Genomic DNA, 14,632 nt, shown 5'->3' on the forward strand with positions numbered 1-14,632 from the left:
TAGATAGATAGATAGATAGATAGATAGATAGATAGATAGATAGATAGATAGATAGATAGATAGATAGATAGATAAGATAGATAAGGCTTGTCGTCTTCAGGTATAGATAGATAGATAGATAGATAAGATAGATAGATAGATAGATAGATAGATAGATAGATAGATAGATAGATAGATAGATAGATAGATAGATGGATGGATAGATAGATAGATAGATAGATAGATAGATAGATAGATAGATAGATAGATAGATGGATAGATAGATAGATAGATAGATAGATAGATAGATAGATAGATAGATAGATAGATAGATAGATAGATAGATAGATAGATAGATAGATAGATAGAGATGTCTGGGTGTTTGATTCGTATGCTGCTAAATACGTTGTTGTTTTGTTCTTGTAGGGTGTTTTTTTTAATTTCGCCTTTGTTACTGACCAAGTCAATATCGCGCTATGCCTTTTGACTCAATCATTTAATGAAGAAAACTCCCTAAGTAAATAAGTAGGGCTTTTTTTTATTATTATTATTAATTTTGTATCTTGCTTTGAATTTTATGGTCCACTGAACTTAGAAAATTAAACAGAGTCCTAACAATGATTTAAAGCTCGATTTCTTTAATTCCCCCATTCTCTTCACTGTTTAGCAAGAACTTTCTTCTTTTAACAGATTTGTAGTGAGTTTTTGTTGGAATTCAAAACCAATTATTTACTATCTAATTGCGAGGTCATTAGATCTACCATCAAGACTTAGTCTTATTATTGTTGTTGTTGTTTAAGCACTTCTGTTACGTGTTTACCGCATGTGCTGTGACCTGGCACAGACTCTGACCGATTTCACCTGATGCATGAGTTGTAAGTGCACGGGAATTTAATAACAAACAGATGTGAGCCAATAGTTCTGTTTGACGTCTGCCATATAATCCACTCAGACTAGAGGGATGATACAAGAACCATGGCAGCTAAGACCGGACTCTTTAAAGTGTAAATATTATGCAGCGTCATGATTTAGAAAAATAAAATGATCTTCTCTGTATAAAACATATAGGGGTCAGCGGTCTAAATGTACTTCTTGAGACTAATTTTAAATTACACTATGTTTAGTCTTTCACAAGGTCTGAAAGGGGATCTTTACTTTATTTTTATTTTTGTTATGCTTAGTCTTAATTTAACAATAATATTAAGGGAGACAATCGATACGTATTGCTAGACTTAACAAACAGGCTCTCGAGTCCGCCAACTACTTACTCTACGGAGACAAAGAAATTTCTACAAATCAGACACGAACATAAAACTAAAATGCTATTTAACTTTAGTAAAGCCAATATAAGAATATGCATCCTCTGTCTGAGATCCCTTCACTCAAGAAAACATGAAGAAACTAGTACGAATACATAATAGAGCAGTGAGATTTACAACAAACGAATATCAAAATTTCATTTGAGTAACACCATTTGTAAAATTACTAAACCTAGAGACACTTCAGAACGTAAGTAAAGTAACTATTATACAAAAGAAAAACCCATTAAACCATAATTTAGAAATAGAAAGCCAAAACCTAATGAAATACTCAGAAAGACACAAACATAGAGGCTAGACACGCTTGAACAAATCCGTATAAGTGTGTCTGTAGAAGTGAACTAAGTGAACTAAAATAACAACATTCTCAATTTGGATAGCTGAATGTGTGGGGGACAAGGAACAGACACATTTGTATCCTGATTTTACATAGAAAGATTCTCATTACCTTTCAGATGGCGGTACTTCTACAGACCTGCTATATATTTTTCAGGGCAGGCCTTAGGTAATCGGAGGCCCTAGGCGAGGTGAATTTGAAAGCTCCAAATAAAATAGAAAAATAAAAATAAACACCATAATTATAAATGAAAACAATTTCTATGTTTGGTAAAGACAATCACTGCTGACAAGTAACGAAATTTAATAAAGCAACTCTTAGAATTCTTATCTTTTTGCTTGCGGGTTTTGATTCATCAGACCCGAAAAACGTTGTGACATATTCACCAATAGTAATAAGCAATGTTCTTCTAACATACAGAGTCTAACAGTGAGATTTCAACATTCACAAATATACCATGAGTTCTAGTAGAGAAAGTTAGGCTAGAAGACATAGATCTCTGCTAGACCATGAGTTCAAGTAGAGACTTACAGTTAGGCTAAAAGATATAGATCTCTGCTAGATTTGAAAGCTATCCGAGTTTCACATTTTTAGCGGCCCCCGAAAGGGAAAAAGGCGCTATTAGTTTTGTCTTTGTCTGTCCGTCTGTCCTTCCGTCCCGTTTAGATCTCGTAAACTAGAAAAGATATTGAAAATCCGACATCACAATATTTTAGACCATTCAAAGTTCTGATGCAACGGCTACTTTTTTTTTTCTGAAAGCGAAAAATCTAATTTTTAAAATCAGTTATGCAAGCAGTTTTTTAAAGAGAAAAAGCTAATTAGTATGCATTATAAGTTAGACCTAAATTAACACGAATAGTAATCTTGTAAACGTCAACTTTGTGCAATATAAAATATGTACACATGCCTGCTCTATGCATTCGAATAAGAGATTGAGCCTTTTCAAAACAATTATATCAATTATAAGACTTCAGTTAGGCCAGGAGAGGCGCGGTAGCTGAGCGGTAAAGCGCTTGGCTTCCGAACCGGGCGCCCCGTGTTCGAATCCTGGTGAAGACTGGGATATTCAACTTCGGAATCCTTAGGCGCCTCTGAGTCCACCCAGCTCCAATGGGTACCTGATATTAGTTGGGGAAAAGTAAAGGCGGTTGGTCTTTGAGCTGGCTACATGACAACCTCGCTAACCGTAGGCCACAAAAACAGATGAACTTTACATCATCTGCCCTATAGACCACAAGGTCTGAAAGGGGAACTAGTTAGGCCAGGTTCACATCTAACTTTGCATTCACTTGCACCTATCCTTTGATCTGCTGTACCGTTGGGGCACTACACAAGATCTGTCAACCTTCTTTCTCCATTCTTATCTCTCATTTGTCTTTGATATGATTTCATTTGGATGTTCTTTCTGAAAATATTGAAGCCTGCGTGGGTGGACCACTTCGGGGGCCGATTTTGAGTTTGTGTTTCCACACAAACTGTCTTTGTAAACTTGTTTATCTATTTTTTTTTCTTTTGCGAGGCCCCACCAATCCTACGCCGTAGGCGGCTGCCTAGTTTGCCAATCCCTAAGACCAGCCTTGTCATTAGATAGTCTTAATTCCTCAGTGGACACTCTTAAGGGGAGACTACAGCGAAATTTGTTTCCCTTTTAATGTATCAATACTAGCAGTGCCAGGGATTTAACGCACGTTTCACAATAACGATAATTCGTATAATATTACAATTATATCTTTATTTTCCTTTTTGGAACTTTGTCCTACAAATTATTCATTACTCAAAACAAAAAACAAAACATCATAACCAGAGACAACGAATTGTACGTATCATTGTGTCACTCAAACATAAACTGTAAACAATAAAGTGTAGGATTTTATTCAGTAATGCAACTTTTAAGGAGGCCAACTCACGATATGTCTGTTTGTAATTGTAGAATCGGTGTCCTACATCTTTTCTGTCATGGTAAAATTGTTTAAATCGTGACCACAATCACATAATATCAAGATCTATTATATCTTGTCGCTTAGTTCGGAAACATTTTCGAGATATTTTTTTTTTTTTTTTTTTTTACAATAACTCTATACTCTATTCATCTCGTATCTTCATGGAACCTGGAACCTGGACACGTATCTAGGAAACGGCTTTCCTATAATTTAATAATAGTAATAATAATAATTTTATTTATAAAGCGCTATTAACAAACAAAATCTATGCTCAAGGTGTTGTAATAACATTACAAACAGAAACACGACAGCTAAAATGTCAATATTCTTAAAAAGTTTTAAACAGATAGGTCTTAATAGTCTTCTTAAAAGTGGTGTAGCATGTTGTCTGTCTGAGATCAATTGGGAGTGAGTTCCAAACCTTTGGTCCGTGCACTGAAAAAGCCCGCAGACAGTAGCTTTTGAGGGAGAAACGTGACATTGAGCGCAGTAATCAGTTCGCTAAGGTACAAAGGCATCTCATTGTTATATATACACTGATGACAATTAATGTATATCGCCAGTGCCGGCTTATGCCACTGCAACCTATACGGTCGCAGTGGGCCACGCACTTTCATAACCCCGCGCTAATTTTAATGTAAATTTTTAAATTAAACTATTATAACTTGTATACATACTAACAGGGTGTCCGAGGCCTCCTGATTTTCCAGGGTCTCCTGGAAATCTCCTGTAATTGCAAAAAATATACGAAAAAGTCCTGGAAATCTGATATTATTAAAGCACTGGGAAAAATCTAGTTTGTTATAATTTTTCAAAGTAAAAAAAAAAAAGAAAAGTTTAAAATTTGGCTAGAGAAAGAGAACATATTTACATTGAACAGACTATAGGCTTAGATTTTCGGGTATTTCCGCATTCGTTGGAGAGTCTAATAAATTAATGATCAGGAACATTTTGCGCATCGTCTTTTGAGTCTAGATCTAAAGGCCTATCACTTGAATATTGTAAAGTCTAGTAGATGAGAGAGCTATACATTCACTTCACCAGGATTCTTTCTCGGGACGAAGTTGGGAATGTGGCGGAGTAAAAAAAATGTTTCCTTGTTTTATTTTAAATCTAATATTCTTTAGTAATTAAGAAAAAAAAATCTCTATAAGTCGTGTGATGGAGGCATAGTCCTTTTAAAAAGTATTTTTATGTATTTCTAGTTTAATCACAACTTCAATTTTCACTGGGAAGAAAAAAAAAGTCTAAAACATCTAGAATGTGTCTTCTTCATATTTGTTGATTTCGCTAGTATCTCAATTTGAAATAATATATTAAATGCTTAGCGATAAAGCAGAAGTTATTTAGAAGCTCCCTGCGGGGCAGTTTTATAAGTCTGTGACCCAACAGCAGTCTGGCAACAGATAACGGGTTGGAAATATTAAATCAACAAAACCCGTCAAGCCAGACAGACTTAGACCTGTGTCTTTAGACTGCATGATAGCCAGGCAAATTTCTTTTTTATATAAACACGTGAAAACATAGGCGTGTTCTAGAGGAAGGTGCAAGAACACGAACTTGCTGATCCCCCCTAGATATTACGTTGAAATGTCACATACACACGTTATCAAAGGCGCAGATAAAGACAGACGCACAGTCAGGGCCGGCCTTAGGCATAGGCGAAATGTTGAAGAAGAAAAATTCCGAAACTTGTAACAAATATCTTACAAAGCAGACCAGAACTCTATGTCTCTGTGTTTCTTAGCCTCGTTCTCAAACATAACAGAACTCTATGTCTCTGTGTCTGTTAGCCTCGTTCTCAAACATAACAGAACTCTATGTCTCTGTGTCTGTTAGCCACGTTCTCAAACATAGCAGAACTCTATGTATCTGTGGCTGTTAGCCTCGTTCTCCAACATAGCAGAACTCTATGTCTCTGTGTCTGTTAGCCACGTTCTCAAACATAGCAGAACTCTATGTCTCTGTGTCTGTTAGCCTCGTTCTCAAACATAGCAGAACTCTATGTCTCTGTGTCTGTTAGCCACGTTCTCAAACATAGCAGAACTCTATGACTCTGTGTCTGTTAGCCTCGTTCTCAAACATAACAGAACTCTATGTCTCTGTGTCTGTTAGCCTCGTTCTCAAACATAGCATAACTCTATGTCTCTGTGTCTGTTAGACTCGTTCTCAAACATAGCAGAACTCTATGTCTCTGTGTCTGTTAGCCACGTTCTCAAACATAACAGAACTCTATGTCTCTGTGTCTGTTAGCCTCGTTCTCAAAGATAGCATAACTATATGTATCTGTGTCTGTTAGCCTCGTTCTCAAAGATAGCAGAACTCTATGTCTCTGTGTCTGTCAGCCTCGTTCTCAAACATAGCATAACTCTATGTCTCTGTGTCTGTTAGACTCGCTCTCAAACATAGCAGAACTCTATGTCTCTGTGTTTGTTAGCCTCGTTCTCAAACATAGCAGAACTCTATGTCTCTGTGTCTGTTAGCCTCGTTCTCCAACATAGCAGAACTCTATTTCTCTGTGTCTGTTAGCCACGTTCTCAAACATAGCAGAACTATATGTCTCTTTGTCTGTTAGCCTCGTTCTCAAACATAGCAGAACTCTATGTCTCTGTGTCTGTTAGCCTCGTTCTCAAACACAGCATAACTCTATGTCTCTGTGTCTGTTAGCCTCGTTCTCAAACATAGCAAAACTCTGTGTCTCTGTGTTTGTTAGCCTCGTTCTCAAACACAGCATAACTCTATGTATCTGTGGCTGTTAGCCTCGCTTTAAGATTCTACTATGATTCAAGGTCTATTCATGAATGTTTAGAGATCTATTTGTTAGACTACACTTAATAGAGGACTGTCGTTTCTTCCTTTGGTCTAATGTCGAAACATAATTTCCAGTCTAGACCTTCCGTTCTACCCTCGTTATACTAACAGTGGTCCACAGAAACAGATGACTTTTACTTTTACTGGGAAGCGTGGTCGAGAAGCTAAGAATGCTTGAACTTGGCTACCTATTAAGAAGGCTCGAGGTTCGACACCCGACTCGAGCAGAGTTGTGTTTACTGAGCACCTAAAGGCAGCACGGCAAACCTTCTCCCAGATGTCCTACGCCCCACTGCTCCACAAATAAGATTGACCATAGCGCTCTGAGCATGCCATAAGCATGAAGGTACCGCTATATAAACGCTATAATTTATGGATCGAAGGGTGTGAAAGATCTACACCAATTAGATATAGATTAAACTATTAACAGAATTAAAATATAAGAGATATTTTAAAAAATAAATCTTCAATCAAACAATTACAATTTTCATCGGTTTTTCTTTACGTTCCAATATACAGTCTCATAATTACTCATATTGAGTTCTTGCCTATTAGTCCCTTACATTTTAAACTGCTTAATATATTATAGATTTTAACAATCGAAGTATAAACTAAAATAGATACTAGATATTAACTTAATTATGAGGAATCCCTAATCAAACAAATCTAAGCTTCTAGTGGTGCCACGTTTCACCCTCAAAAGCTACGGTCTGCGGGCATTTTCAGTGCACGGCCCAAAGGTTTGGAACTCACTCCCCATTGACCTCAGACAGACAACATTCTACATTACTTTCAAGAAGAACATTAAGACCTATCTGTTTAAGACTTTTCTCTTGTGTTTGTGTTTGTAATGTTATTACAGTGCCTTGAGCCTACATTTTGTTTGTAAATAGCGCTTTATAAATAAGATTATTTATTATTATTATTATTATGGTGTGCGTGTGTATATATTTCATTAGTTCTTAATACTAAAAATTACTGATTTTATGCTAAAGTAAAAAAGTTCTCCTTCCAGACCTTGCGATCTATAGGGCTGATGGTATTAAGGTCATATGTTTCTTTGGCCACCTGTTGACAAGCAGGGTGTCATGTGGCCAGTACAACGACAAGCCGCCTTACCTTCCCCAACTAAAGTCAGGTACACATTAGAGTTGGGTGAACTCAGGGGCGCCACAAAGATCCCGAAATTCAAAATCCCAGTCTTCACCGAGATTTGAACCCAGGATCCTAGAATCGGAAGCTAAACGCTGAACCACTGACCCAATGCGCCCACAACTGATTATACATTTCTTCAGATATACGTTTTATATCAGTTGCTGCAGCGGAGTGTCTAATCTAGATGTTCCTTGACTTTGCTCCGTCGACCACTTGTGTCAATGAGTACCAATAAAACAGTGTGTACAAATTATGGAATGTTTGAACATTTTATCTTGTGTTTTCTCTGAGCGTGTAAGTGGGGGGGGGGGAGATGTGAGAGTATCTAGGTGTGTGAGTGTGCTTGTGGCTGTTTTCGTGTTAACACATGCTAGACATCGAGTTGTACCCCTAAATGTACTCATCTTCATGGGTTAACACATGGCTTGCGCACGTGTGTAGGACAAATGTATAGACTAACATCAAAAGCTCAACGTTGCTTACTTTCTTTGTTTTTCATAACTTCAGCCACAGCTGGAAACATTACTTTGATACATTTGTCCTAACAAAAGTAATATGAAAAGCTTGTCCAGACATGTGAAAGGATCATAGCTCATTGAGAAGGCTTAAAAGCAGGAAATCGCGCTAAACAAAAAACAATTGGTAAAAATATTTCTAATCGCACAGATTTATTATTGTTAATCTAGATCTATTATAAATATAAACTAATTGATACAATAACACTTAATATAAGCTTTGGTGGTGGTGGTGTTTTTTTAAGTATTTTTTCCTACTATATATTTATGTGCAGAGCCAGGAATTGTAATTCTTCACTATCAAAGCCAGCCGTGTTCTCGTTACCTGCAATGTTTCTCTTTCAATGGAGGAGTGTTTCTTTCAGAGACACAGTGTTGTTGTTGTATCTCATTTCTATCTTTATGTCCCTTTGAAAACTGTTTCTCTTTATCTCTGTATCTCTGTCTCCATCTCTGTATTTCTGTCTATCTCCATCTCTGTATTTCTATCTCCATCTCTGTATTTCTGTCTCCGTCTCTGTATTTCTGTCTCCATCTCTGTATTTCTGTCTCCATCTCTGTATTTTGTCTCCATCTCTGTATTTTGTCTCCATCTCTGTTTTTTGTCTCCATGACTTTATCTCTGTATTTCTGTCTGTCTCCATCTCTGTATTTCTGTCTGTTTCCATCTCTGTATTTCTGTCTGTTTCCATCTCTGTATTTTGTCTCCATCTCTGAAGTTCTCAAGTCTCCATCTCTGTAAATAAAACTCTTATCTTACTCCACCCTTTTGCTGTTTTTATTTTCTAACAATGTTTCTTTTCATTTTGTTTTAAAGTCCACTCCAACAAGGTGTCTCAATGTGAACTGACACTATTTTGTCTCGCTGTTCGCGTTTAGATTGTTTAAAAAATATATAATGTTTCATACAAACCGTACAATTCACATGTGAGATAACTCGTGTTACTCAACACTCCCTACTTATGTAAGGAGTGTTACCTCTCTAGAACACACTGGACTCAAGGGGATTCTTTGAACTGACTTCACATTTAAGTTTCAGAATAGACGTGTGTGTGGGTGTGTGTGTGTGTGTAGATGGGTCTGTTATATGCAGTATGGATGGATAGATAGAAAGAAAGAAAGAAAGATAGATAGATAGATAGATAGATAGATAGATAGATAGATAGATAGATAGATAGATAGATAGATAGATAGATACCTACATACATGCATACCTACATACATACAAACATACATACATACATACATACATACATACATACATACATACATACATACATACATAGATGGATAGATAGATAGATAGATAGATAGATAGATAGATAGATAGATAGGTATTTAGATAGATAGATAGATAGATAGATAGATAGATAGATAGATAGATAGATAGATAGATAGATAGATAGATAGATAGATAGATAGATAGATAGATAGATTGTAACACTATTAATTCAAAACTATTCAGAACTCATTAGTAAACTCTCAATGTGTTCCTGGGTTAAAAGATTCACAGTAAACGGCCAATCTTTGGCGCATCTGCCCAAGACACACAACATTACCTACACTAAGTTAGTGGGTGAGTACCTTCTACATAATACACTGCTCACACACGATAAAACTCAAGCTTGCACTGTTTACCTTTGGCCTTACCTCATCCCCCCCCCTTTTCTCTCTTTTGGCTGTCTCTCAATTTAAGAAAATAAACACACACGCACACACATACCCGTCGCCTAGTTATACATATCTGCAAAACTCTCTCTCTCTCTTCTTCTCTCCATCACACACATACACACAAGCACACTAATGGTTGAGTGAAAGAAAGAAAAGAGAGACGTGCGCACTTTAGTGACGTGTAGTGTTGCTATAAATAGCCGCTGTGTTAGAAATCTTTAACCACCTTGTCTTCCTATCCTACACTAATAGCTCCTGCTGGAACTCCATAAAACTCACAACTTTCCCAACACATATTGTCCTGAATACCTTCTTTATAGAACGTTGTAATGCTTAGGTGTTATGAATAGTTTTGACTTAATAGTGGTATCTAGCTCTGTCTATGTATCGATTTTAGTTGGGCCAATATTAGAATGTGCATCCTCTGTTTGGGATTCTTCAACTCAAGAATATAAAAGGACACTAGAACAAACTAGAACAAATACAAAATAGAGTAGTGAGATTTATAACAAACGAATATTCACATTTCATTGGAGTAACGCCATTAGGAAAATCACTAAATTTAGAGACACTTCAGGACAGAAGAATAAAAAGTAAAGTAGCAATTATACATAAAACACTATAATAATGTACAAATAGAAAAACAAAACATAATGAAAAGCTCAGAAAGATACAAAAAACAAATTAAAAAGTAAAGTAACAATTATACATAAATTACTGAACTATAATCTTCAAGTACAAAAACAAAACTTTAATGAAATACTCAGAAAGACGCAAAGATAAAGGCACATTCCTCGTTCCATATGCTAGGATAAATGTGTACAAATTATCCTTGTTCCCCAAGTGCCATTAGAGAATGGAATGGGTTGCCTGAATCAGCCAGGAAAACCAATGACTTTGAGTTTAAGTCATTGATTAACATGCTTGGCTAGATTTACACATGAATTGCGTAGGACGTAATTATCTTCTTTTTTGAAGTAACGTCTGTAACATATAAGATAAGATAAGAAGAATTCTTTGTTTTTTTTTCTAAACGCTTTTTTTTTTCTTTTTATTTAATAATCACTATTACACTCCTATGTAATGCGATAACATATCGAAAGTGCACCGATGGTCACTAACATTATATTACTTTCCATTAGTTTTGCCTGTTGGAGATTTTCACGATAAACTAAACAATGTCAAGGACCCTAAATTAAATGTCACTGCTGCCAACCAAGTAGACAAGATGTTTGCTCTAAATTTAAAAGTGGGGCAGTTGATCTCTGAATCAATTTTCCCTTATTACCACTAGATTGTTGATATTTGGTTTTTAAATAAATTGAAAGTCAAACAGTAAAAGTCGTATGCTTGATCCACAGTGAAATTATTGTGTTTGTACACCGGATACACCAAAGAGCAAGCTTTTTTTTTCCCGCCATGTTTGAACATCTTCAAGAAATGTATAGGTAGTACTACATTTTAATGTACACATAGCGTTCCTAACACGGACCTATATACAGTCGAATTGGGTTAGGGTAATAACGACCAAATCGATCACGTCTCGATGTAGTCCGTCTATGAAGATTGGACTGTATATATTATAGCATAAGTTTGTTACTTTGTAGCTTCAATCTTTCTGTTGGGTTTTTGTTTTACACATTTTGGAAGCTCCATCAGTGATGAAGATTATTTCTTTCCTAGCTCAAACCTCCTGCAGGCTTCGGGCGTGGTTCGAATTGAGACCAATCGTTTTAGAAGTCCTGAACACCGACCTGTGACGTAGCAAATTGTGGGCAGTTTAGACCAGCAGCTCTTTGCCAGGTCATATGTCATGACGCCGGACCTGTGACGTGGCGACGAGCTAAAGGTCTAAACTGCCACAGATTGCGACGTCGCAGGTCGGTGTTCAGGACTTCTACAACAATTGGTCTTGATTCGAACTCGGGACCATTGTGATAGCAGTCCGAAGTGCAAGCCACACAAGCGTTAGGCCATCAGTTGTGAAGGGGATGCTAGACTCTTGATAAAATGCACTTTTTGTTCTTAAATAGTTTCTTTTTTTTGTTCAAATTTATTTATCCTTCTCTTCCTTATATACACATGCGTATCAACAATTATTATTAGCAGTAGTAAACAAGCAAAATATATAATAGTACTTACACACACACACAAAATAATATAAAAATAGATTATCCAAGTGAAAGAACTCCACGTTTACATACATATATTTCAATACTTAAGATGTATTTAAATATATTTCCCTTTTTCGATATCAAAGAAAATTAATTAAATACCACTATTTAATGTAAATTTTTTTTTCTTGATTCATGTTTTATTATGAACAACGAATACTTGTGCAAAATCTCAACTTGATCAAAGAACGGGATGTGGTGGGGGGGGGGGGGGGGAAACGTGTTCCAAATTGTGTACCAGCCAAACAGACTTGATATGAGCTTTGTAAACAAAAATATACAAGGGGTTATATAATGAAATCTATTTGACAGTTGTGTTCACAACTATTTATGTTTTAATGAGTTCATAATGTTAATGTTAATATCAGTTTGGGTGTTTGTGTCCTTATAAAAGTTTAGAGTAATCTTATCCTTGGAACCCAGTAATCAAAGTATAAGCCACAAACTAACACTAACAGTTATATAACTCCCTGTTCTTTAAACTAAAAATCTTAGAAAGTTATATTTTACAAATAATAAATTTTGTTAGTCTACATATACACAATATCTTTTCTTGTTAATTAATATTCTTGATTGTTGATATTTAATAATATTCTGATTAATGTATCTTTCATTTACATTTAGTTTTCAACACTACGTTTTGTTTTAAAAAATAATGATAGCTTTAAAAAGGATATTGGATCAAAACATGTCATGCATACCTGTTGAAGATGGGTGAACCTAGGCTGGGAGAAACCAGGCCTCCATCTGATTTCGTGCCAAGTTTTGTGGTCCTAGCCTCACATGTTAATTAGGCTTTGGAAAATGAATTAATGTCTATGTGATTAAAAAATTCGTATGAACCTAAAGCATGGTTAAGTTGGACAGCAATATTTCCATAGTTTTCATTAACATGCCATTGCATAGGATTTTACTAATCAAAATAGGATTTATTGAATTTTGAAACAATTTCTTTCTTTTCAGACAGGTCAGCACTAAGAAAAGAATTGGAAGTGCTCTAAGGTAGGAGTTAAGTATGTTAGATTGTTGTGTTTTGTTGTTTTGACTAGTACTAGATTTATCAACTGCTTAGATAAAGAGACCCTTTCTATATGTCAGTGAGCTGGCGTGTTATTCGGTCTGTAATGTGTCTTCCATTTGATGAGCCGGGTTGGGACAGATTGAGTATTTACAACAGTTGTATTTTCAAACAATATTTTTGATTTTTATTATTCTTACTTTTTTATCAATAAATAGCCTAGTTCAGTATTGTCTAAATGTAGTAACGTAGTAAAGTTCTCTCTTGTATGGTCTTAATAGAGAAAGAAAGATCCAGAGAGAAAAGGAAAGGGGGCCATAGATATAGACAGCGAGAGAAAGAGAAAGAGAGAAAGAAAGAGAGAGAGAGAGAGAGAGAGAAAGAAAGAGTATGATTCAGAGAGACAGAGAGAGAGAACCAGGGAAAGAGAAAGCTTAAGAAAAAGAGAAAGAGAGCGAGAAATAGTGAGAAAGACAAAGTAGATCTATATTCCGACTAAAATTGATTAGAGTCACCTGGTGCTACCTATCAGAACAACTTCCAGGTCAAATCAGAAAGATACAGTAAATAAAGTAATGACATATGTGTGACCTATTTACTCTCGACCTGTTCAACCTGTTGGTCTAATTCTGTGTTAGCTGTGGGTGAAACAATGACTAAATATGACTTTCCCTCAAAAATTATTCCTACCCATTTTTAACGATTCCTCCCCTTGAATCCAACTGTTGATTTTAATCATCTTATGTACATTGAAATAGATTGATTACCTAGATCTTTCAAATTTTATATCTAAAAATTGCAAAATCATAATTATGAGACGAGAGTGCTCATATTTTCAATGTTTAATTACTAGATTCTAGATCTAAACATTACATTTTATATTACATAGGTTAGGGTCGAAAAAAAACTTTACTTCTTTATTACTACTTTACAAAAAAAAAAATGCTTTGTTTTGAAATGTCTCACATTTTTTTTTTTGTAGTGTTAAAAGATCTCCATACATAATATAGGCCTATACAGGTCTGTGAAAAAGACTTTCCATTTCGAAAAATGGCTATAACGATTTCCTAAAAATGTGATAGTTTAGCTGTAGATAGTAAAAAAAAAAAAAGGGCCTAATTGACCACACAGTGAAAAACTATGCTTTGTAACCGTTATGATTTTTAAAAATATAATCCTATAATGTTGTTGTTTTATTTTTTTTATTTGATTTTTTGAACACGCTTCTATCGGGAATTTCCCCCACGACTTAAATGTTTCTTTGTATTCAGTAAATAGATCAATAGATAAATAGACATGAAGAATTGCGCACAGTCTTATGAACATTTACGAACCGTCTTATAAACATTTCCGCACAGTCTTATGAACATTTCCGCACCGTCTAATGAACATTTGCGCACCGCCTTATATACATTTGCGCACCGTCTTATGTAAACTTTATTACTTGGCCAAATAATATAGAAGAACTCGATTATGCAGATCATAGTGGAAAGTCTTCTTGCCATAATGAAGCCTAAAATGGAATACATAGAATGAGAAGTTTTAGACCAGTTTTAACTTTACATAGTAGGAATTGGTAGTAAATGTTTACAAAACTTATATCAGCTTGTTAAAGTCTTGCTTTGTCTTTCTGTCTGCTTAAAAGTTTGTACACGTCAATCTCAGATCCAGCTGTAAATTTCGCACAATTATTTCTTGGAACTGACAAAA

General features: G+C 35.5%; 1 protein-coding gene across 3 annotated transcripts in view; it reads left to right on the plus strand.

Moving 5' to 3' along the window:
- LOC106063784 (serine-rich adhesin for platelets-like) overlaps positions 1-14,632 on the plus strand; it is a 29,280-nt gene that overhangs the window by 488 nt on the left and 14,160 nt on the right. Inside the window, exon 2 of one of the 3 annotated variants that reach the window (XM_056045797.1) lies at positions 12,868-12,917. The gene's annotated coding sequence lies outside the window, so the exon portion shown is untranslated. The remainder of the gene's footprint in view (positions 1-12,867; positions 12,918-14,632) is intronic. The other 2 variants (XM_056045795.1, XM_056045796.1) reach the window with 2 other exon arrangements.

Source organism: Biomphalaria glabrata, chromosome 11 (genome assembly GCF_947242115.1).
Source record: "Biomphalaria glabrata chromosome 11, xgBioGlab47.1, whole genome shotgun sequence".
In the NCBI taxonomy this organism is placed as follows: domain Eukaryota; kingdom Metazoa; phylum Mollusca; class Gastropoda; family Planorbidae; genus Biomphalaria; species Biomphalaria glabrata.